Below are 23,112 nucleotides of genomic sequence, written 5' to 3'. Positions count from 1 at the left end.
GCTATTATAGTACCATTGAATTCTTCTGTATAACTTACTCGGCAGTGTTCACAAATGCAGCCGCGGCTGCTGCAGGTAAGAGCGGTAGGGCCAGCTGGGGGTATTTCGAAAGACGACCACGAGGGAAAACTAAATATTTAATTTTCCCTTGTGGTAGTCTCTCTAAATCCATATATATCTATGGATATATCCATTAAAAACAACTGTGGAATATTGGAGGTAGAATTTTATACAAATTCTTCTGACAAAAATAGGCTCATGCATTATGAGAACTATCACCCTAGAGCCCAACAGAATAACATTCTTTTAGGGCAATTCCTCCTGTTGCAGAGAAACTGTTCCACATTATATGATCTTTACAAACACTTTGACATACTTAAAAAGAAGTTAAAAGATAGGGAGTACCCAAAAAGATTGATTAAACATTCATTTAAAAGAGCTAGGTTCTGTAACTGAGATAGTATGTTTGAGAGAAAAAACAAAGGAGAAAAAAAAAAGTTTTTGTCAGTCAGTTCTCTGGGCTGAATTATCAGATTAAGAACATAGTCAATAGGAACTGGAATGTTCTAAGACATGAGGTGGATACAAAACTAAGGAAACCACAGTTTGGCTTTAAAGACAATAAAAACATTTGTAAAGCCCTTGTAAACACCTATAGGGGCTCAGGAATGAGTATACAAGCAACCCTGGATAAAAGTAGAGAAATTGGGAATCATATATGGGGAAATTGTACCATTTGTGAGCATTGCATAGTAAGTAAGACAATAGAACACAATGGTACTATAATAGCCGTAAAACGTAATAAGTGCAGGGGTGTGTAAAATTAATACAATATCTACTTGTGCATGGGGCAGGTTGTTTCACAAATCTACTTGTCCTGTAACGAAATCCACTTGCCCCTTTGGTGTCATGAAGTGCAGCGACAAATTATGGCAGCAATCTCATTATATAAGAGCTCTGATATACCTTCTCTGATTATCCATGGGCCCATACCATTGTAGTGTTTGAATACTTGCAATCCCCTTTTGTTGCCACGTTTCTGCAGATTTACATATTGGGGCTGAAGGTAGTGGTAAGCAATAGTTCCAGGGTTAGGATACTCTTGAGTCTGTGCAAACCTACTAACTTGCATTTTTTAAGGGGTTTCAACAACTCTTCTCTAATCTTTTCCCATAATGAGAATTGTTGGAAATTTACACCTGACAATGTCAGACCTAAACCTTCTTCCACAGTTGGGGAAAAAAAAAGTTGTAGGTAACGTGAACTTGCAAACACTCAGATTTTAGCATGAGCAAATCTACACATGCACATTTGCTCATGCTAAAATGCAGTTCACAAATATGTTCTAGGAGTACTATTTCTTGCCCTACTTCTGTAAATTCATAGGGAATTCACGAAAGCAAAATAGCTGCACTTAATGTAAGGACATATACCTTGGGTGCACTTTTGAATCTTTCTTTAACAATTGAGCCCCTAATTTGGTCTGGCGTTGACCGTGACCTTTTGTGTTTATTAAAAATCTGAGTGTCTCTCTGTATTGGCAGGCTTCACAGTGAGGGACAGCATTCTGTTCTTTCACAAGGAGCATATCAGCACACAAAGTAGTTTTGTTCAGTGCCAGTAACTACAGCTCCACACCAATAAGGTTTTACAAAAACCATGCCGAAACAAGTCACACATTGACAAAACTAAAAAGCTGACCACCAATTTCAGACCTACTGGATTTGCCAATGCTTGTTTATTTTTGTTTCCCATAATCTTATTGAAACTGGTTACACTGATTTTACATTATGAATATTTTTAGGAAATAATAGCATGCATCAACACATTTTACTAAATGATGCTGCAAAGAAATGGCTCCTCAAATTTTACAGAAGTTACGCAAAATGTTTTTTTCCTGCTTTCATTTTTATATCATCACTTTATTTTGAAAGCAAAGAATCATCAACCTTGCTTCCAAGCTTCTGTAAATATTTGTATCAAATCAGAGAGCATTCTAGAAGCATTATACATAGCCTCATATTGCTAAACTTTGACATGTGTACACATTTTTATACTGGAACCACTGTCAGTAGGAACAAGAAGAATTATTGTTTGTTTAGTTAGAACCATAACAATTTTGCATAGATCAAATAACATACTCAAAAGTTTAAAATCATTTCAGCATTAGCAGTGTAAAACTTAGTACTCGGTGTTAAAAAACAGCAAATGGAAATTAATTTTAAAATCAATCAATCTATCCTGGTGGCAGCGGAGAAAATTCGTAGTGTCGTAGATGGGGGAGGTAGGGCAGTGCTGGTGATGTTAGACCTGTCTGCGGCCTTCGACACTGTTAACCATACGGTGTTGAAGCGCAGACTTCAAAACATCGGTGTGCAGGGAACCGCTCTGTCGCTCCTCTCTTCCTTTCTCGAAGGAAGGGAACAGAGTCTGCTATGGGATGGTCTTCAGTCTAGCACCTTCCAGCTACCCTGTGGGGTACCGCAGGGTTCTGCCTTATCACCAACACTTTTTAACATCTACGTAGCCCCCTTGGCCAAGCTCATCAGGAAATACGGTTTTACCATTATCTCCTATGCTGACGATTCCCAGCTCATAGTCTCGACTATGGATCATTCTGAACAGGTGGCTCTTAAATTCCATAGCTGCCTGTCTGAGATTATGAGCTGGATGCGGGAGAGTTTCCTGAAAATTAACACAGAGAAGACCGAGATCATTGAGTTTGGCCAGGGCAGCCCGGTGTGGAATGGATCTTGGTGGCCGATGGAGGCTGGGGAGTGTCCGAGTCCCGTAGATAAAGTCAGGAATCTGGGTATGCTCTTTGACAATCAACTCAATTTCTCAGCACATGTCAGCAATCTTGCTTCAGCATGTTCCTTTTTAATAAGGACGTTGCGGAAGACTCTTCCTCTCATCGAATATGACCTTCGCAAGATGGTGGTGGTGGCGCTTGTACTATCGAGACTTGACTACTGCAACGCCTTGCTGCTAGGCATAGATAAGACCCAGATGAAGAGGTTGCAGACTCTGCAAAACGCTGCTGCTAGACTCCTGATTGCTGTACCCAGAGACCATTCTATCTCGGGCGGCATCAAAACATTACACTGGCTCCCGATCCAGCAGCGCATAGAATTTAAGGCAATATGCTTAGTGCACAAGGCTATATTTGGAGGAGGAGCCAAGGACGTTCAGAAGCTTTTTGTTCCATATGTGCCCAGCCGGGTGTTAAGGTCTACCACACAAAGCCTCATCAAGATAAATCGGATACGTAAAGTCAGATGGGGTGGCAGAGCCTTTTCTTTCCGGGCTGCTAGTCTTTGGAACAGGCTTCCTCATCCTATGAAATCATTAGACAACCATTTGGCCTTCAGGAAGCGGTTAAAAACATGGCTTTTTGACGAGACTCGCAGATGAAGACATCCTTTCTCTCTCTCTCTCTACCAGCGCCAAGACGCTCCGGCATACGTATGCGCTCTATAAATGACTATCCTATCCTATCCTATGTATGACTTGCATTGAAACGTTGTTCTGACTTCCTCGATTTTGCAAGCTGTGCATATGAAAAACAAATACTAATAAAGTGCATTTATGTTAAAACTCAAAATTTTCAATATCAACCGGCTGTATTTTAAATGTTTATATGTCTCTATATACTGTTACTATCAGATTGACTGGCCGATGCCCCTAAAGAGAGTCCAACGCGTTGGATCAACAATAAGGGATAATCGATTGTACAGTCTTCCTTTCTGTACAATGATGATTTAACAAATAGAGGTGGTAATGACGTTTCTCCCCCACTGAGGTAACCTTATAAAATGCTTTCACAGCTTGATCATGTGCACGGAGGAACTTTATCAATTTACAGTTCATTTGGGGGTTGGGTGGAACTAGTCCTCTAATGACGGCAGACCTGCAGGTTTTTATTTCTCTGTCCAGGAAGGCTCTCCTTAGTAAAGAGGGATGTGCTTGCAAATTTTTTACAAGGCCATAAGATAAATGAAATCCTTTTGACTGCCGCAAAGACGGCACGCGATTGAGTCAATATTTTTCCAGCGTGGCGCTTCTGTCACTGAAGCGAACCTTCCGAACCACGGTGCCATTAGTTGTCTTTTTAGTTGGATAGAAAATGTGTAATATGGTAGGCTGCCAGTTTCAGGACTTAGTAGTCATTGATCACCGTCCATGCGGGAGATCTTTCTGTAAAAATGCTCTTATACTATATTGACGAGTAAAATGTTGCATCTTTATTTGGCGCTAGCTTAAATGTTGGAAAAGGCATATTTGTGTTCCAGAGATCAAAAGTGCTGGTCGTTTTAATTGCATTGTATAAAAATTTATTAAAAACAACGATTTTTTATCTTCGTTAAATTCCGACCATAGTGCCTCGTTTAGGCTAGTATTCCCCTAGTTTTGTTTTTTCCGGTACCATACCTTTATGGTGGTATAAAGCCTGCCCAATGATTCATTCATAAACCCAAATTCCCAAACGCATTTTTTTTTTTTTGGAAAACCTTTATTTAAAAATCAGGACACAGCTATTCAGCCGACAGCCCGGAGGTTCGGCAGCATCGATGATTAGAAACAGTGATGCGTCCCCAGTAAAGTACAAAGAGAAGTGCAAAGGTTCAATTTTAAACAAACATAAAAAGCACAGCAAACCCCAGCAAGGCAAGAACACTAAAAAACCCATGGTGAGAGCCCCGAGGGGAGGCCAGACCCCACTCATCTACCAGTTACAAGATAGTGTAAGGAGGAAGAGGGGGGACAGCAGAGGCCCAAATAATTCACAAATCAGTCTGTGCTGGAAAGAAGGTCAGGGGGAAAGCTGTTCCTCGGGCGGTTCCAGATCAGGGGCAAGACATATTCCCCCCCTGTATTGATTCCACCGCCCCCAGATGGCGTGCCACTTCCGGGGGCGGCCTCTAGAGCAGTAGACTGTCTTCTCCCTAAACATGCTCCAGTCCATGTTCTCCTTCCACGCAGTCAGTGTGGGGGGCCCCGAGGAGCCCCACAATCGCGCGATATCCCTCCCAAACGCATTTGAGCTGGGGAAGCAGTCCCGGGAAGTTAAAAGACTTTTTTGAAGATACTGGAAATTAAGTTATTAAGAAGGATAGAATCTGTCTCGTGCACAGCAGCACTAGTATAGGTTAAGGTTGGAAGGGTTTTGGCAGCTATTACCGATAGCAACGGCCTTAGTGATTGATGGTCCCACCAATTTCTTTACCAGCGACTTATACGCAAATTTTAGAGCACCTGCTCGTCTTGTCAAATAATTTTTCTGCTCACGATGGGATAGCTTGCTATCTATATATTACCGGAGAAACTTGGAGCTGGATACATTCTACACAAGTTTGCCTTCTAGCCAAGTGTTGTGGTGGAGGGCTAGCCGGTTGCTAATAAGCATTGATTTTGTTTTAGATATGTTGATTTCTAGTTTGTTCACTGACAAATATTCGGAGAGTTTGGTTAATAATCTGGTCAGACCAACTTTAGTTAAACTTAAAGGACGATTTTGTCTGCATAGGCAAGGTGAGAGAGCGGTAGTTGACCTAAATGCGGCAAGTGGGAATTTTTTTTGTTGAGCTTTTGAAAAGGTTGAACTGGTGCAGGGCCAGCACACAGCCCTGCTTCAGGCCCTTGGTCGTATACACTTTTCTGGAGAGACTGGAGCAGTCTCCTAGTTTTACTCTGACCCCAGATAATTGGCCCATTCCTGCTCCTGCACATTTCATGTTAAGATGTTTACTTGCCTATTCAGGTGGTTTATCGTTTGCCAAAATGTTTTAGAATTCGGGCGCCTTACACTGTAAATGAATTTGGACCAGAAGCTCTAAATTTTCATTCTTTTAGATTCCCATAACTTATTTTTTATAAAGTTCTCTCTGTGGTCGAAATACTTTCCATCTAATACCTTCATTATTTTTTCATTGCAGCTTCCAGCGTGTTCTTTTTAGGGTCCCTTTTTAATTGTTGCACTTCATTTGATAATCCTTTACAAGGGTCATATTCTGTATTCTTAAATCGAGGGACTCATTATTGTTGTTAGTTTACTCAGAAAGTTGGACCAAGATTGAATCCTGTTTAAAGGTCCACTTGCCGATTTAGCTAGGAGATCTTTTATTGTTAAAAAACTTTCTGTTTTAGTTTCATTTGTCCATTCAAGACGTTTGGGGTTTGTTGAGTTTATGTGACCCTCTAGTAACTTGGTAGTTTGACATCTTGCCACGTTTATCTTGTAAACAATAAGTTGAAAAGAGTGATCGCCCAGTGTGGCGTACTCTATGAAAAAGCGGGCAAGTGACTGGATTAGAAGGAGCATTATAATTGTTTAAGTCAAGAATTGATTGTGCCCTTGGGCTGTGGTATTTTTTTTTCAGTGGGTTGTCTTCTTCAGATCTTTCATAAATCACTCGCATGCCTTGATATTCCAGGTCGCTGGCTGATTGCTGACCAAGCTGACTCCGCACAACATAGTTCTGAAATGATTTTACTCAAGTGTACGTTTTTCTCCTTTTTAGGTCCAGCCTAGACAGCGCTTGAGCTGTCTGGAAGATCTGTTGTATGTACTCTGTGGGATTCGGAGATCAGCCCTAGGACTGGTCGGCTTCCGCCTTTGCTTAGGGAGTTTTCTTTCTGTTCAACTGCCTCTATTTAACGGTCTTAATAGAAAAAGACAGTGAAGGTCAGTAAAATACCAAAATCAATTTAGCAGTCCATAGATTCCAGGACATAGAAACTTGTATTCAACAAGCAGCCGTAGACAATAAAATTTTTTTTTCAAATCTTGGATTTTCAGTTATATGACCACCTAAGGGGCTGATTTTATATTAAATACTGAGCTTTGGACAATACAATTTCCTGCTGATAGGCAGTATTTCTCTCCATGTGTTCTCATATCTGGCATGTTCTGCAGTTACTTTCCCTCCATATTTAAGAACAGTAGATGTTTCAGCACTCAGGCTAATGTGCTGCATAGCTAAATACATATAAGGTATCAAAGGGGAGACCGATTGCATAGCAAATGCTTGTTAATTTGGGCCGTCGGTTGCGTGTAGTTATTGATCAATTTTATTGTGCTTTTTTTGTCTGAACATTGGTCAGTGAATTTGACTAGTTGTATACTGTGATCCGGAGATTTCAGCCGTTCGGTTATGATTTTTAGGGCTATGGATTCATAAACTGCCAGCCCACCTTTTGCAGGACCGTGTTGTTTACATTTTTCTGCTACTACTGTATAATGAGTAAACCCAATTATTGGAAGTTCTTCCAGCGACCAAGTCTCTTGCAGAGCTATTATATTGCAATTAGCCCATTCCTGAAGAGGAGACCCCTTCAAGTATTGGTATTGCTCCATGATAGCATATGTATAATGCCTCTTTCAGGGGTACCTACTTCTTTCCTTTGTCATTCACTTTTCCTGTTAAGAATGCTAGGAAGCCAGCTCCATTGACATGGAGTTAAGTCGATTTGATCTTGCGGCTCTGTCCTTTAGTGTTTTTTAAAATAGAATAGGCCTGTTTAGTTACCACTGTTTGGTTAGGTTTTTGTTTTATCTCAAGTGTTTGAATTTCGTTCAGGGGAAAAGGATAGCGGGGTATGATTGGCGTTGATATTTGTACACCCCATGCTGCAAATCGGTCAGAGCTATTTAATATTAAGTGTGCTGTCTCTGCCGTCTGCCATGTAGTTAGCGTTTGTTCTTTAGAAGGTTTGTGTACCCCTGTAAGGAACTGTACTGCCAGTAGGTCTGCCGTGTGTATGTGCTTTAGTTACGGTATTTCGGCCATAAGTCTCAAGATGTTGTTTCTATTCAGAATGTCGTGACTGCCTTGTGATTCCTATTCAGGTGTCCATATTATCTGTTGGGGGGGCCTGATTACTTCGTATTATCGCCTGTGTTGTATCCTTATCCTTGAAGTCCTTTGAAAAGGTTTTTTTTCTCATTTTGAATGTGGAAACTCAATTGCTCTTGTGGTGATCGACAGTGCTCTGTTGCTTGAGTGTGGGAAACTTCTGGATAACATTTGTCCTTAACTTCCGTGATGGTCTGCTGTTGGGATGTGGGTATTGCGTCTGAAATGTCAGCATGTTCGTTTGGTTTCGTAGTTGTATTTGTATATTTGGGCGATTTCCAATTTTCTGCTGGTTCCAGTGACTGGTTTTGGACGGTGGGCAAAGTTGGTGAATTCATTGGCGCTAGCTGTAATGAAGCTGGTACATTTTCTCCTTTGCCGATTCTCACTTTGCTTGATTCCTTGCTTGATTCCTTCTTCTTGTGCCTTTGGTCTCATTGGGATAGCTGTCTTGTGGGTTTGGGTTTACTCGCAGTCAGCCACATCGTCTGAAACTGTAGAGACACTTGTAGGTTTTTTCCGTGTTGACCAAATGCTTTCCCCGAGGCTCCACGTTTAAGTTGTCTTTATACGATGTAGGGTTGACTGTTGGGGGGTGGGAGGGGAGGAGAGGAGAGAGATAAGCTCTTCTGGATTCATCCCCGCATAGGCTTGCTTAGGAAACAGGACAGATTTTTCCATGGCAGTAGGGTCCCCGTTATATTTATTAAGGGCCCCTGTCCTATCTGTGTTCTCACCACCTGTCCCCGCATTTAAAGGGGTAGAGCAAGGCAAATGGATGACTGTTGTAGTGGATGTGCGATGTTCTTCTAAAGAAGATCCAGTTCGGGATTTAGAAAAGATAGAATATACTCTGATACCTAACTGGGGCTTGTGTGCATTAATTTTGCTTCTTGCTTTCCTTTCCCTCTTTTTTTGTCTTCTAGATTTTGTAGGCATTTTAGGTTGCCCTGATGTGACATTCTGTACTGCAGTTTGTTCTGCGATTGTGCAATCTACCATTTCTACGGAAGGGGATCGAGTATTGTTTTTGAGAACCAAGTTAGTGCTTACAGCTACCTGCGGATGAATCAGTCTTCCCATTGCATCGGATTTTATGCCTATATTTTCTGGGGAAGACCCTGGGTTGACCAAGAGTTTGTTGAGGCTAAGGATCTGTTCTAATAGTGTTGGTAGGAAACTCAGCTTGTCTAATATCAGTCCACATGTACAGGCAGATTTCTGCAGATGAATAACCTGATTACACTCTTGGTATTAAGTTATTTAGATTGTCAAGTTTCAGGTTTATTCCAGCAATATGTGATGCAATTATGTTCATTAGATCTATTTGTATATCTAGTTTATTTGACTGCATTATCCTGCATTATCAGAGTGTCTGTTGATGTTTGCAGTGCTTGCAGTAAAGGGGTGATGAGTGCCATTTGAAAATGTATATTTCTGTGCTTATTGGTTGTCCCATTATCTGATGTGCAGCTAGGTCTTTTGTTTTGTTTGGGATAAGGTAATAAAAGTGGTTCAAGATCTCTTTTCTTTGAGCTTAGCGTAGTCTTAACTGTCAGTAGTACAGTCAGAGCTTACAACATTTACTTAAGAGAGCTCACCCTAATAACAAAGGCTTTAAATTAATGAACTATAAATACGAGTCTGAACAGCATTAACATATGGACAAAAATATTGCCTTGACTGCAGACAGTGCCCTTCCCGGATCCAAAATGTGGTTCTGCAAACTGACAGCCAAAGGGTTTCTGCTGCAGGGGGTAGGGTCTACAGGTCCCAAGGACAAAATACAAAAGAAAACTTGCTGCCCTTGAACCCACACAATATGTCCTGGGCGTTGGGCTATAGGAATTCCACACCTTATATCTACTCAAATGCCCATGTGGATTGGGATATGAGGGGGAAACAAGCCATGAATTGAGATTGCGTTTGTTAGAACATAAATCAGCCCTAAAAACAGGAAAAATAAACGCCCTAGTAACAAAGCACTATATGCAGGAAGCATGAGGGCATTTGGACTTTCAGTGGTTCATCTTAAAAGAGATCACAGGTAACATGCGTGAAGGATGTCTGGACCAGAAGAGGAAGATGAGCAAACAGTGGTATATCTCCAGATTGTACATGATGAGAAAAGGACTTAAATTCTAGGGAAGACTGGATGAAACTGGTCTCATGATTAGTTAAGAGAATAAGATACAATCTGAAGAGGAAAGAAAGCTCACACACACATATATATATATATATATATATATATATATATATATAACCTGAAGGCAGTCGCCAGTAGCTAGTTATAGTTAGGATCTTATTTCTATAGGAATAGCTTATTTCCTTTTGCCAATATCTTTGGCGTCGTTTGACGAATCTTGCCAAAATATTTTATAACTAATACGCCACTCACTTCAGCTGCTGTGTTGAAAGTTCTGGGGTGATTCATCAAGCAGGGGGACATGAAAAAGGGCGGGTGGGTCCCAAAATGCTTTTTCCCCATGTTAATTTCCACAGGAAACTGTTGACGCATCTACAGCCCAAACTTCTGAACGGAATTACACCAAATTTAAATATTTCTCAGATATACAACTGTGGCCGTGGTGGATGAATGGAACCCTTCCTATCTCGTGCCTCAAATCTGACTGGCTGCCAACACTTCTAACCATCTACGTGCCCACAACCCTCACTTCCAAAAAGGCAATGTATGTAATTGAGAAAATCAAGAAAAAAGAAAAGCAAAACAATTACCAACTGTGCAATTTCTACTCAAAAACAAACACATCGAAGTGTTGCGGGCAAGAGGTCAGGCACAGTGTTGAAACAAAATTCAAATCTTATTGTCCCCCTATCTCCTATATTTCAGAGATTGGAGGAGCACCTGGAAGTCTTGGATTCAAATACTGCCCCTGCAATGAATGACCACACTGGGACACTAGCACCAAGAACGCCTAAATCTTCAGAAGCCCTTAACCAAGTTGTGACCATTGCACCAAGTTGTCACTCTGTGCCACAAGCCTTAAAAATGCCAGTGTCACAAATACACATCCAGGCCCCCACGTTAGACAACATAGGTATACCGGAGTTACATCAAGGTTCTGAAGGCTCCTCGGATAGTTCTTTTTCGATTCCCAAAATAAGGTCCTGTATCCAGGACAACACAACAGCTATTCCTCCCCAGTAGGCGGATAACAATGTACCAAGAAGGGCGACCGTAGTGGATTCCCACATCAAAAAATCAAAGAGCGCCACAGTCATACTCTTCTGTTACTGAAGTTTCTCAAACCCAGGGTTTACCGTCAGTGGAATTTGAGGCAATTTCGAAGACTCGGGTACATGGTCTGGTTTGTGACATTTTAATTCAAGAAAGCACAAGGACCTAGATAATCCCTCAATATAACACAAGGGGCTTCCATGACATCTTAAATCAGAGAAAGGTTGTTCGAAGCAGTACATGACCTGCAGCATAGTAGGACAAATAATATAGAGGCGGTTGAATCCAGTCCCAACCTTGAGCGTCCAAGGAACAATGGGCCATATGTATCAAAAAAGAGCTTTGCGATTCTCAAATTGCGATTTTTAGCGAATCGCAATTAGAGAATCTCAAAATGCAATGTATGTAGGATTGCTAAAAATGTTGCGAATCCTACATATTCCTTATTTGCGAAACGCAAATTGAGATTCGCAAATGAGGAATACCTTGCCATTCATTCCTATGGCCTAGGAGGCATGGGAAGACATTCTCAATTTAATTACCAATTGGAGAATCGCAAATTGGGAAGGCAATTTCAAGGTTGCAAGGGTGCCAAAAGGACACCTTGATGCACCCCTGAAATATGCATGTGTGCACATTTTAAATTTAAAAAAAAAAACAAAAAAATAAATAAATCAAAAAATTACTTTTTTTTTCAAAAATCGCAAATTACCACCAACTTGAAGTAGGTGGTAATTTGCAATTCCTTAAGGCCAAATAGCAAATTTCTGGTGCTTCCAGAATTGCATTTAAGCAATCGCGATTTGCAATTCCTTAATTGCATTTGCAAAATAGAGAATCACAAATTTTGCGATTCTGTATTTTGCGATGGCCTTTTGGGAGGATACATCCTAAAAGCCTTTTTCCCATTCTCAAACGGGCAGATTCTGAGAATCTGCCCTTCTGCCCGTTTGCAAACGGGAAAAAGGCTTGATACATATGGCCCAATATTCCTACTATCACTGGGTCAGATAAAAGCATTGCATTCCAAGTCTGGCAGCACAGGGAACACTTTGCAGCTTGGAGAATCAACATGAGGAAAGTGGCAACAGCACTTGAACAGAGTCCCTTTCTTTAGCCACTGAAAACAATATGTATGTTAAAGGGGGCAATCAGGTCGGAGCACCCTACAGCAGTCAGTGATGGCTTACAAATAAAGTCAATCATTCTGTTTCAAATAGCTCAGCAGCAGACCAATCGTGAGGATTTTGAGCAACCGGGGATTACTAATAGCAAACCTCTTAGAGTCGCATGAGGTTCACCCGAAGGCCAGCCCCCTAGAGATCAGCCTTGTAGAAGTTGTGCATGGAACGTGAACGACCTTGGTGCAAAACTGGGGGAGGATGAGTTTATATAATCTTTACGCAATGATGAGATTGTACTCTTGCAAGAATCCTGGTAGCAGTCGCTGACCCCAATCGTGGGATTTAAGGAATACTTCAATACAGCTTATAAGGGTGAAGTCAGGTAGGGCCAAAGGTGGCATGGCAATTCATATTTCGACTGACATCTTGTGGGTTCTTTAGGAAGTGGACATAGGTCTCTCTTGGATTCAGGGAGTTAAGATTGTAATGGATATGCATATCAGACCATTAATTGCAAATCTGTACATACACCCTGCCCGCAAGAATAAATTGGACAAGATTCATACCCTTATTGGCCTACTAAATGCCTTGACTACCACGTATCCACAAGCTTTCATTTTACTGTCAGGCGATTTCAATATGAATTTATCGCAAGGCTCTCATGGTAAACATCCAAATTATATCCCAGAAATAGTTGGAAATCAAAAAGAATAGATGTACAAGACAAATCCTGCATAACAGCCCTAGAAGACCTGGGCTTCTGTACCCTTAATGTGCGAAATCCATTGGATAATACAGTGGCCTTTACTAGAGTTACAGATAGGTCAGGCTGCACTTTAGATTGTACCCTGGCTGAAGCATATCTATTCAAGAGGCTTGCCACTTTCTCTGTAAGAGAGACCCGACAGTGATAACATTTGAAGCGCCTTATGTGGAATGATACGACAATAGGGAATAATATGGACTTTATCTCTAACTACCTTATTAGGAAAATGGAGAGTTTCACTTCAGGTCTGTCGCCTGTGAAGTAATGGGAACATTTTATCAAAATGTTCATTACATATTTTCCTGGATCTCCCACAAGGCCTCAAGGTATAATACACAGTGGGAATAAATGCTTCACACCATAATTACGTACCATCAAGAAGCAACTCATTAGAGAGCTTAGGCAGGCCAGTTTATGGGGGGCAACCCACCCACAGGCCTCGAAAAATCATAAAATTGTTACTAGACCTGCAGGTCTATTAACTTGAATACTCTACTTGACCCAACTCTAATGCACTTGACCCGTGAACTTGTCTCAATCTATGTGATCCTAGGCAAATATTTTGTCTTAAGGAGCTGCCTTTTTCCTTATCATCACATAAGAGAGCACCTTCAAATATGCAAGTTCACTATTTGTGCTGTACAACAAAACTATTTACTAGACTAAGCATTTGCTCCATGTATAACAAGAATCAAGCCCATATATAGGGTACACATGATCCCTGGCTTGCCACTCAGTTCACTTATAGCATGGTCATCTGAGAAGGAGCAGTAATAATCCCCAGTTCATGCTTAAAAACTCACTTTTTATAAATATATTACCAAAGCATGATGTGGCAGTGCACCGTCATTTACGGATCGCATATTTTCCATTGAAATGGCCACAAAATGTTCCCATGTTGTTTTACTGATAATAGCACGTAAACAATGTTTGGAAATTGTGAGGGTGAGGACGGTGCACCAGAAACGAAGTCAAAAGAAAGCCTCAAGTTTATCAAAAATGTCCTTTATTCTATAAGTTAATTTTTAAGATTTAACCACAGCCAACGCATTTCGTTCCATTGGAACTTCATCAGGGCTGAAAAAACACAAAAATAAAAAAAACATACTAAATACATGGACGCAACAAACAGACTAATACAAATAAACATATTGCATATAGAAAATCACAAATAACAAAACATTCAGAACGACCACAAGAGACATATATAACCAAATATAAAGTCAACAAAAATGACATTTCTCAGTGCATTACAAACACAAAAAGGGGCAAAAACCATAATATGACTAATACATATACACAAATATACCAAAAATTATACAATGGCGAATGATATAATTGACACAAATAAACTGCTTTGTAGAAGTACCACACTTGCATATTGTGACCTACATAGAAAAAAACTGAAGAATACGAAACAGAAGAAATAGGGAAGAAATAATGAAAACATTGAAAAAATGAAGGAACGAATAAATGAATTGGTTTTTAACAAACTTTTCTAAGAAGCGATAGTCATTGATTTGAAAAGGAAAATCAATAAAATGCCACTAAAGGAGCTGATTGAAAAACATTATGCAGTGTTAAAACAGGTGATGGAAAACCATCAGATATATTTGAAAAACAAAAAACTTAGCAAGATAAAAAGGGAGGCCAAAGACTATCAAGATGGCAGGGTGTATACCTTTGCTAAAAATTGATGGGATTCAAGGTATTGAGGATGGTAATAAAAAGAGAACCAGAGAAAATAGAGGAGAAAGCAATTAGACAGGTTCTAATAGCAATCTATCTATGTCATCAGTCGGCAGCTCTGCCTCAAATATGACAGTGCCTGATGTACCTTTAGAGGAAGGGGCCATCTCCTTTCTAAAGGAATTGGCCAAATTAAGGATAAGCAACCGCCTACAACAAAAAAGAGATCTCAAAACAAGGCGGGGAGGGAGGAGGGCAAAGGGCAGATACAAGAGTAACTCCTGTGAACAAACTCAACCTGGATGCGAAACCGAAGAAATAACCACCTTGATCCCATGTAATGTTTCTGATCCAATGCCATGTAAAAATGCAAATACTGATCAAGATAGTTAATCTATCAAATAAAGTTCTGGATATTAATGAAGTGAATATCATGAGCAAAGGACTTAATTTCTGCCCTACACAAGAGGGTGATTTTTCTAACCTGTTTAAGTTTATTAGGGTATTGAAACTTAAGGATTATTTCTCCAATAGACCACACAATTCGGGAGGTTTAACTGTTGTCCCTAGTACTGGAACACACACACAATACAAGAGATCCGTGATGTACATTGTCTGTTGACTCTCAATGTGGAGGTGGATTTGTATAATCCCTCATTGCTTAGAGATCTCAACATACCTCAAGATACTAGTAAGGACAGTGGACTACACCTTAGGTTAAAGTTCATACCCACACATTCTTACCATCATAATATCGATACCTTTCATGACCGGGTCAGAGAAGATCTATATGACCTAGAAGTTCCAAAAAGGTTTACATCGAAAACCACACAACATCATGGTGGCTGAAAAGTTGGCTCTCAAAAGACTTAATAGTGACCCCAACATCGTAATAAGAGACGATGACAAGAGAGGGAATATTGTTGTAATGAACCAGGTCGACTATATGCAGGAAATAACAAGACAACTTAGCAATAACCTGCATTATCGGGAGATCAAAAACAATCCTATTCCGAACAGTACTAGCATGATAAATGCCAAGTTAGTCGAATGGAAGGAAACAGGCCTGCTTAATGAAGAGGAGTGTAGGTACCTCTGGGTGGAGTGCCCGTCCTTTCCATGTGTCTATGTATTACCCAAGATACACAAGGGCGGGCAATTTCCACCTGGTAGGCCTATAATTTCCGGGGTGGGATCGCCTACGGAAAAATTATCACAATTTGTGGATCTGAAACTTCAGAAATATGTCCCTAACCTACCATCTTACGTTAGGGACAGTAAAGACATTCTTATGAAGTTCAGGGACTTTGAATGGTCGGAAGACTTGTTGTTTGTCACACTCGATGTAGAAAGTCTCTACACGTGTATAGACAAGGAAATAGAGATCAGAGCAGTACAATCTTTTCTTGATAGAGATGGCGCACGACTATATGATTACAATGAAATAATTGTCTCTATGATTGATATTCTTACAAACAATTTCTTTCTTTTTGAGAATCGATGGTTTCAGCAGATACATGGAACCGCAATGGGCTCCAAGTTTTCTCCCTCCTACGCCCGCCTCATTATGGGGTGGTTTGAGAGGGAGCATGCTTGGGGCAGAAGTGCCTCCCCTTGGACTAATAACATTGTGTACTGGGGGAGGTACATCGATGATGTCATTTGTTTGTGGTCTGGGTCAGTTGAACAACTACAACAATATGTGGTATTCCTAAATGATAATAGCTATAATGTAAAATGTACGATGATGTACCATCAGGAACATATCAACTTCCTTGATATCCAATTTTACATCAAGCATGGGAAGATACATAGTACCCTTTTCAGGAAGGAAACTTCCTGTAATGCCGTACTTCCAGCGACGAGCGCATACCCTCGATCAGTGAAGGACAATATCCCAATTTGGTGAAATGATGAGAATAGGGCGCAATTGCAGCGAGGACGACATATTTAAAACTCATATCAGGGACTCCAAAAGCAGATTCACCAAAAGGGGATATGGACAAGTAGTGTTGGATAAGGTGGAATTTAGGATTAACAATCTGAGCAGGGATTTTACACTGCAGGAGAAACCAACTAGGGATGTAACGAATAAAAAAGCAAGGTTAATAACCCAATATACATCACATAGTGGTGCCATTTTTAATATGTTCCACAAACATTGGCACCTGTTGACTGAAGTTCCGGGACTGAAAAACTCGGTTGAAAATAGACCTCTGATTACATATAGGAGAAGGGTAACGCTGAGAAACACCCTTTGTCCTAATTATGTGACAACCCCGAAGACAATACAGACTTGGTTACCACCAAAGCCAAAAGGTTTTTTTTTACATGTGGGACGTGTAGCATCTGTCCCCTAGGCAAGAATAAAACCCTGGAATTTGGTCATAACCACCCTAAGATATAAAATAGGTTATTTCTTGAATTTTAATACCACCCATGTGGTTTACATTCTGGGTTGTAGATGCGGTACCATATATGTGGGTAGTACTATCCGTTGTCTGAAGCTAAGGATACAGGAACACCGACGAGCCATTAAAACCAAGGATGATAGGTAGCCAATAACAAACCATTATATTAAGGAGCATCCGGAAGATCTATCCTTTTGGTTCATGCCATTGATCACGTCCCGGTGCCAACTAGAAGTGGTAATAGAGAATTGCTACTACGACAGAAGGAATCTAGATGGATTTGTCGCCTGAGGGCGACTAGTCTAGGACACAACACAGATGGAGAGATACATTCTTTTTTATGACCATATAGAGAAACTGGCTTGTTGGTAATGCTAAGCCTGAGAAAAGTATGGAATTCATACCACTTGAATATGTAATTCAAATTGCTGCTATGCTCGATACAAATATGGCATCCACTGGATTGGACTACTGAACTTGATTTGAACCCTTAATTGTATTCTGCCGCCAATATAGTGGTGTTTTTATATATATGTTTGTTGTATCTCTTTACCCCCTATTCTACTGTTTTCTATGCTGTCTCAATTCTTCTTTCACCCCTTTTTTCTTTTCATCCTATTGACATACTATTGCGGTTGATGATTTTTACAACTTTCTTAGTGCAGCAATTTAAGATAGGGATGTCACATACAATAGCAATAGGCACTCATTTTCTTCCCAGAGGTACATCACTTTTTTCTTTTTAATTATGGTTTTTCTAAATGCACATTTATGGTGTTATTTTCGGATCTGAAACAGTGATCACATCCTTGACATATGTGATTAAAACCTCTGACATATGGTGAACTTTTCCCAGTGATCCCGGACTTGATATAGAAAAATAGTGCCGGACTTGGTTTAGTGTTATTATTTTTTAATGGAATTTAACCCCTATCTACTATATGAATAAGCTAATCACTTTAAAATCTTATAGCAGATAAAGGAAATTACTCCACTTCAATTTGGCGACGACTGGGAGTGCAGAATATACGTGATCATGTTTATTTACACGAATGCATGGAACTTTTTTCGAACGGGAGTCCGATATAGAAAAATAGTGCCTGACCCAGTACATTATAATTAATGTTAAAAAGAATCTTAAAAGATAATGAGTAAACCCCCCTTTTTATCTAAATATTTATTGTATTTACTTCCAAAGCCTATAATAAACGATGGAAGTCACTTCATTTGAATATGGCGCCGGCCGGGAGTGTGAAAACACACGTGATCGTTAGTGCTAATACTAACATATGGGGTGTATGTTTGAACGCGCGTTCGCCATATAAACACAGATATAACATGGCGCGACGTTATTCTGAACGCGAGTCCGATATAGAATAGTAGTGCCTGATCCGATGTATTACAATTAATTAAATGTAACTTAAAGGATTACGAGTAAATACTGTCCTTTATATAAATATTTATGTTTTTTATTTCTTAAGCCCATAATTAACAAGGTTAGTCACTCCACTTTAATACGGCGCCGCTGGGAGTGTGAAAAAACACGTGATCGTGATTGCCAATACGAACGCACGGGACACACGATAGAACACGAGTTTGCTATATAAACACAGAGTAACATGGCGCCCGGTTTGAATATACTACCGAGGAGCGTGCTTCTGCTGAAAAGGTAATCCGGCCACTCTTTCGTTAGATTCTTGCAGTGTTGGTTAGTGTTTCTTGTACCTGTGGCCTTTAAAAGTGGCGCACTCTGTGGCAGGGGATAATCTTGTTTGGGGGGCTACACATTTTATCTAAGGTGTGTTCGCATGGTATTATTACCGGGCGGACTGCCTAAGTGTATGGGCTGTATGCCAGACAGGGCTCTAGACTATTTACGATTGTGACCCTTATTTTGTGATCTGTTTTTAGTTTTTTGACTTGAAATGTGATTATTGGGTGGACTGTGAGAGGCCGATGCCCTCATTTATTTTTTGCAATCTAAAATCAAATGTATTATGGCTGGTGTTGGACATTAGGGGGATTTTTATATACACTTTTAATTCTTTATTTTAGGACGGTAGGCTACTACACTGGCCCACTTTTCTCCCAACATTAATTTGGGGTTACTATTTTCCTTCAGATTAAACCACCGGATTCTTATGGAGGTAAGATTCTTATTATTTTTCTTACCATTTTATGATGGGCTCTGTGAAATTGCACGTGGGGGTTGATGTAAAGCCAACGTGCTATAGCACACTTTATTATGACCGCAAATATGAGTGGGGTGTATGTTCCAATTGCTTCTTGTACACGTTGATGGTTAACTAACCCTTGACATAGATTAGGGTGTTAGCTACAAATGGGATATAGGCGAATATATACCTATTCTCTTTCATCCTCCATTACTAGGACAAGAGGCTGCAATACTGGTCCAGTCACTCACAAGTATAGGTTGGGGTGATCTGAGCAAACATCCAGTTTTGGTTGGAGGTAAGATTAAGATCTTGATGTAGTATCTATCGATCTACAGTGTTCCTTTTATCATTATCAGCTGCCTCACAGTAGATTGTTGTTTTTAAATAGGAATGTGAGCTGATATTTTAAGCCATTTGATATTTTGCATTTATGCAGGGATTTGCTGCATGATTCCATCTATTTGCCGCTATAGAGGTGAGACATGGATTGTTGTTCTGTACAACAGGTATGGGATTATTTTTATTCCGTGGGACCTATTGATTCTTGCCATATTATCTTTACATATAAGCTTTTTTTTTTTTCCCCATTCACCAACTGGTTTATAAAGAGTGCGGCTAAGTCAGAGAGGAAGTTCAGCTCACTTCTTCCCCCTTTTTTTTACTTGACTGCTTTGAATACCTTTTTAGAATTAAGAATTGTATATGTATGTAGATATAAAGTAATCTTTCTTTAAATTAAAACGTGACACACACTCTTTTGCAATTTACTATTAGGCGTTTTATGAGCTTGATTCTATGGGCACAGGACTGTTTTGAGCCCTCGTGAGACTGAGGTGAGATTTATTGGTGTTTGGTGGAGTGATGTACAAATCAATGACTATCGCTTCTTAGAAAAGTTTGTCAAAAACCAAATGGCATTGATCGGCCAGCAGTATGTCTCCGTTTCTCTCTTTTTTTCATTCATTCATTTATTCGTTCATTCATTTTTTTCATTATTTCTTCCCTATTTCTCCTGTTTTGTATTCTTCAGTTTTTTTCTATGTAGGTCGCAATATGTAAGTGTGGTATTTCTACAAAGCAGTTTATTTTTGTCAATTATATCATTCGCCATTGTATAATTTTTGGTATATTTGTGTATATGTATTAGTCATATTGTGGTTTTTGCCCCTTTTTGTGTTTGTAATGCACTGAGAAATGTCATTTTTGTTGACTTTATATTTGGTTATATAGGTCTCTTTTTGTCGTTCTGAATGTTTTGTTATAATTTGTGATTTTATATATGCAATATGTTTATTTTTATTAGTTTGTTTGTTGCGTCCATGTATTAAATATGTTTATTTTTGTGTTTTTTCAGCCCTGACGAAGTTCCAATGGAACGAAATGCGTTGGCTGTGGTTGAATCTTAAAAATTAACTTGTAGAATAAAGGACATTTTTGATAAACTTGGGGCTTTCTTTTGACTTAGTTTCTAGTGCACCGTCCTCACCCTCACCCTCACGATTTTGTCCGATTCTCAGTGGAGTAAAAGTGCAGCAAGCTCCGGACGGACGCGCACAGATAAAGGACTTTTCTTTACTTTGAAATAGAAGTGCTGAACCTTGGTCAGCCGCATTGATCCCTTGTAACAAATGTTTGGAAATTGGGTTTCAGCAAAAATATTTAAAATTTGCACATCACCAAGTAAATTGTTCCAATTTATTCTGATCCTATAAAAATATTTTTTCACTACAGAATTACAAATGTGTCTTCATAACTAGTGAAATATATTTGAAATGTTTGAACAGTTTACTTCACTATTTCAGTGTTGACATCTTACAACCTTTCATTTCACATGCTTTGCGTGGTTCAATTGTTACACAGTTCACTTTACAAAATCCTCTAACTTCAGTCACAGGAAGAAAAATAAATGTAGGAAGGCAAACTGTCTTTTGACCTCGGTCTCTGAAATCCAGCAAATGTGACAAAATAACCGGATTTAAAGGCATCTTTATTGCTCTTTCACTTTTCAGAGCAATAAAGGTGCCTTAAAATCTTGTTATCTTGTCACATTACCTCTGCTTTCAGACAGAGGTCAAAAGTCAGTTTGTCTTCCTATATTGACTTTTTGTTTTGTGACTGAAGATAGAGGTTTTCAAGCGCACCCTTTGGTGAGTAGTCCCTAAAAATAGCTTGTCCAGATTAAATTTAGCTCAACAATGCGAGTGGATTTTTCAAAGCCCTGACCCAGAATCAATAAAATGAAATAAACTATTAAAAAAAAGCTGTTTGGGCAGCAAAGCTTAACTTCAATATTGGCCTTTTGATCAAATTACTACATGCAAATAAGCAAACAAACTCCAAATTATTCTGGGCCAAAATAAATAAGCTGGTCAATGGAAGAAATCTGCACTACAATGTTGACATTACGGAAGCAGTGTGATCAACACACATCGCTACGGTGTACAATTTAGCAAATCATTACCACCCCTTCTTATTATCACATGCAGAGCCTGGCTTATTTAGCCAGGAAAAGCAGCAAACTCTGCTCCAGTCAGACAGATTTCCCATCGATCAGCCATAAACAGGTAGCCAAAACATTAAAGAGAGTCCAGTTAGAGGGGAGCCCAAGGTCTAACGGCCTTCCTAAAGCTTTATTTTAAAAAAAGGAGGTCAACTTCTGGTCCTTGTATCTAACTCAGCTTTCTAAATACATCCCAGGATCAAACACTATTCCGGGATGTAATGGCGTGGCAGTATCTTTTAGCCTCTTTATAAATCAGGTGTACGCTCAAATCCATCTTTACAGATTAATCACCTTAACAGACATAGAAGTTTGGGGCATGGCCAAGATGGCGACAGCCAGATGTGTAATCTGGAGCTCTGCCGTGGGACCAACAAATATCCAGCTGCTACTTCTATCCTTAGATTCTACCATCAACGATGAGCACTACATAGAGACGAGGCATACCCTGAATCAGGGCCCGTCTGGGCCTCACCACAGAGTACGCGCTACTGGATGATGGACCAATCTGCCGCCTACCTGCGACCGGATGGGGCAAGATCACCAGTGGAGTGAGGGCTCTGCAGGACTTTCATTGGCAGCGGGGAGGCCTATGCTTGTAACACACCAGAGAGGGGAATCTAACCCTGCCTGACTGGGTGCGTCTGTGAGCTGCCTTCTCTTGCCCCCAAGCCAGAGGGCGGCCCATGCACAGCATACTGCTTTCTTTACAAATACAATGCATTGCCAGGACGGCAGCAGAACCTCCCTCAGCCGACCATGCTGACGCACTGGACTGCTTCTATCAACCTGCAGTGTCACTAAGGTGCAGTTTAAGGTCTCCTCTTGCTGGTTTGACATGGTTCAATTTATAGCCCTTATATCTGAGATTGTGACACCGCGACACAGACTGCGCAACTGACCATTCCCTCCTGGGCAGCTGGACCCTATGCACTGCAAAGCTGGGAGGCACAGATGTCCTCAGTCTGGACCCGGTGAGTGTCAGTCACTGCTGTGCGGTACTCCATGCATGAGGCCGTCAGTGGGTACTCATCCTTCTTTTGCCACACTTGACCTCACCTGCTAGACTGGCTTGACTGACCTGCCCACTCTGGAACACTGCACCACCTGTGATCCTGGGGGGAAGCCCTGTCCATTTTTTTATAGCGGCCACTGACCCATCTACCGCTCCATCCAAGCGAGACCAAGTCCTGTAGAATTCCATCCTTTGTACGAGATAGTAGCTGTCGCTCAGGCAACACCTGCGACCTTGTGTAACCCAGAGGGGCTACTCATCCGTAGACCTCCACCTTGCACTCCAGTTGTGTATTGGCATGCTTTGTGTACGTTGCTGTGGTGGCGTGGCACATGCCTGATCACAACAAAAGCATGCTTGCCCGTTTCTGATTGG

General features: G+C 40.4%; 1 protein-coding gene and 1 long non-coding RNA gene across 4 annotated transcripts in view; one reads left to right on the top strand and one right to left on the bottom strand.

Annotated features, from left to right (window-relative positions):
* The window catches only part of LOC146810458 (uncharacterized), a 115,533-nt gene extending 94,588 nt beyond the window's left edge, over positions 1-20,945 (top strand). Inside the window, exons 2-6 of the long non-coding RNA XR_014966593.1 lie at positions 19,101-19,192; positions 19,437-19,517; positions 19,659-19,697; positions 19,997-20,055; positions 20,577-20,945. This is a non-coding gene — a long non-coding RNA (uncharacterized LOC146810458). The remainder of the gene's footprint in view (positions 1-19,100; positions 19,193-19,436; positions 19,518-19,658; positions 19,698-19,996; positions 20,056-20,576) is intronic.
* USP36 (ubiquitin specific peptidase 36) overlaps positions 1-23,112 on the bottom strand; it is a 698,649-nt gene that overhangs the window by 663,881 nt on the left and 11,656 nt on the right. The window lies entirely within an intron of this gene.

Source organism: Triturus cristatus, chromosome 7, assembly GCF_964204655.1.
Source record: "Triturus cristatus chromosome 7, aTriCri1.1, whole genome shotgun sequence".
NCBI lineage: Eukaryota > Metazoa > Chordata > Amphibia > Caudata > Salamandridae > Triturus > Triturus cristatus.
The sequence above is the reverse complement of the archived record's forward strand: the minus strand, read 5'-3'. Positions and strand labels throughout refer to the sequence as shown.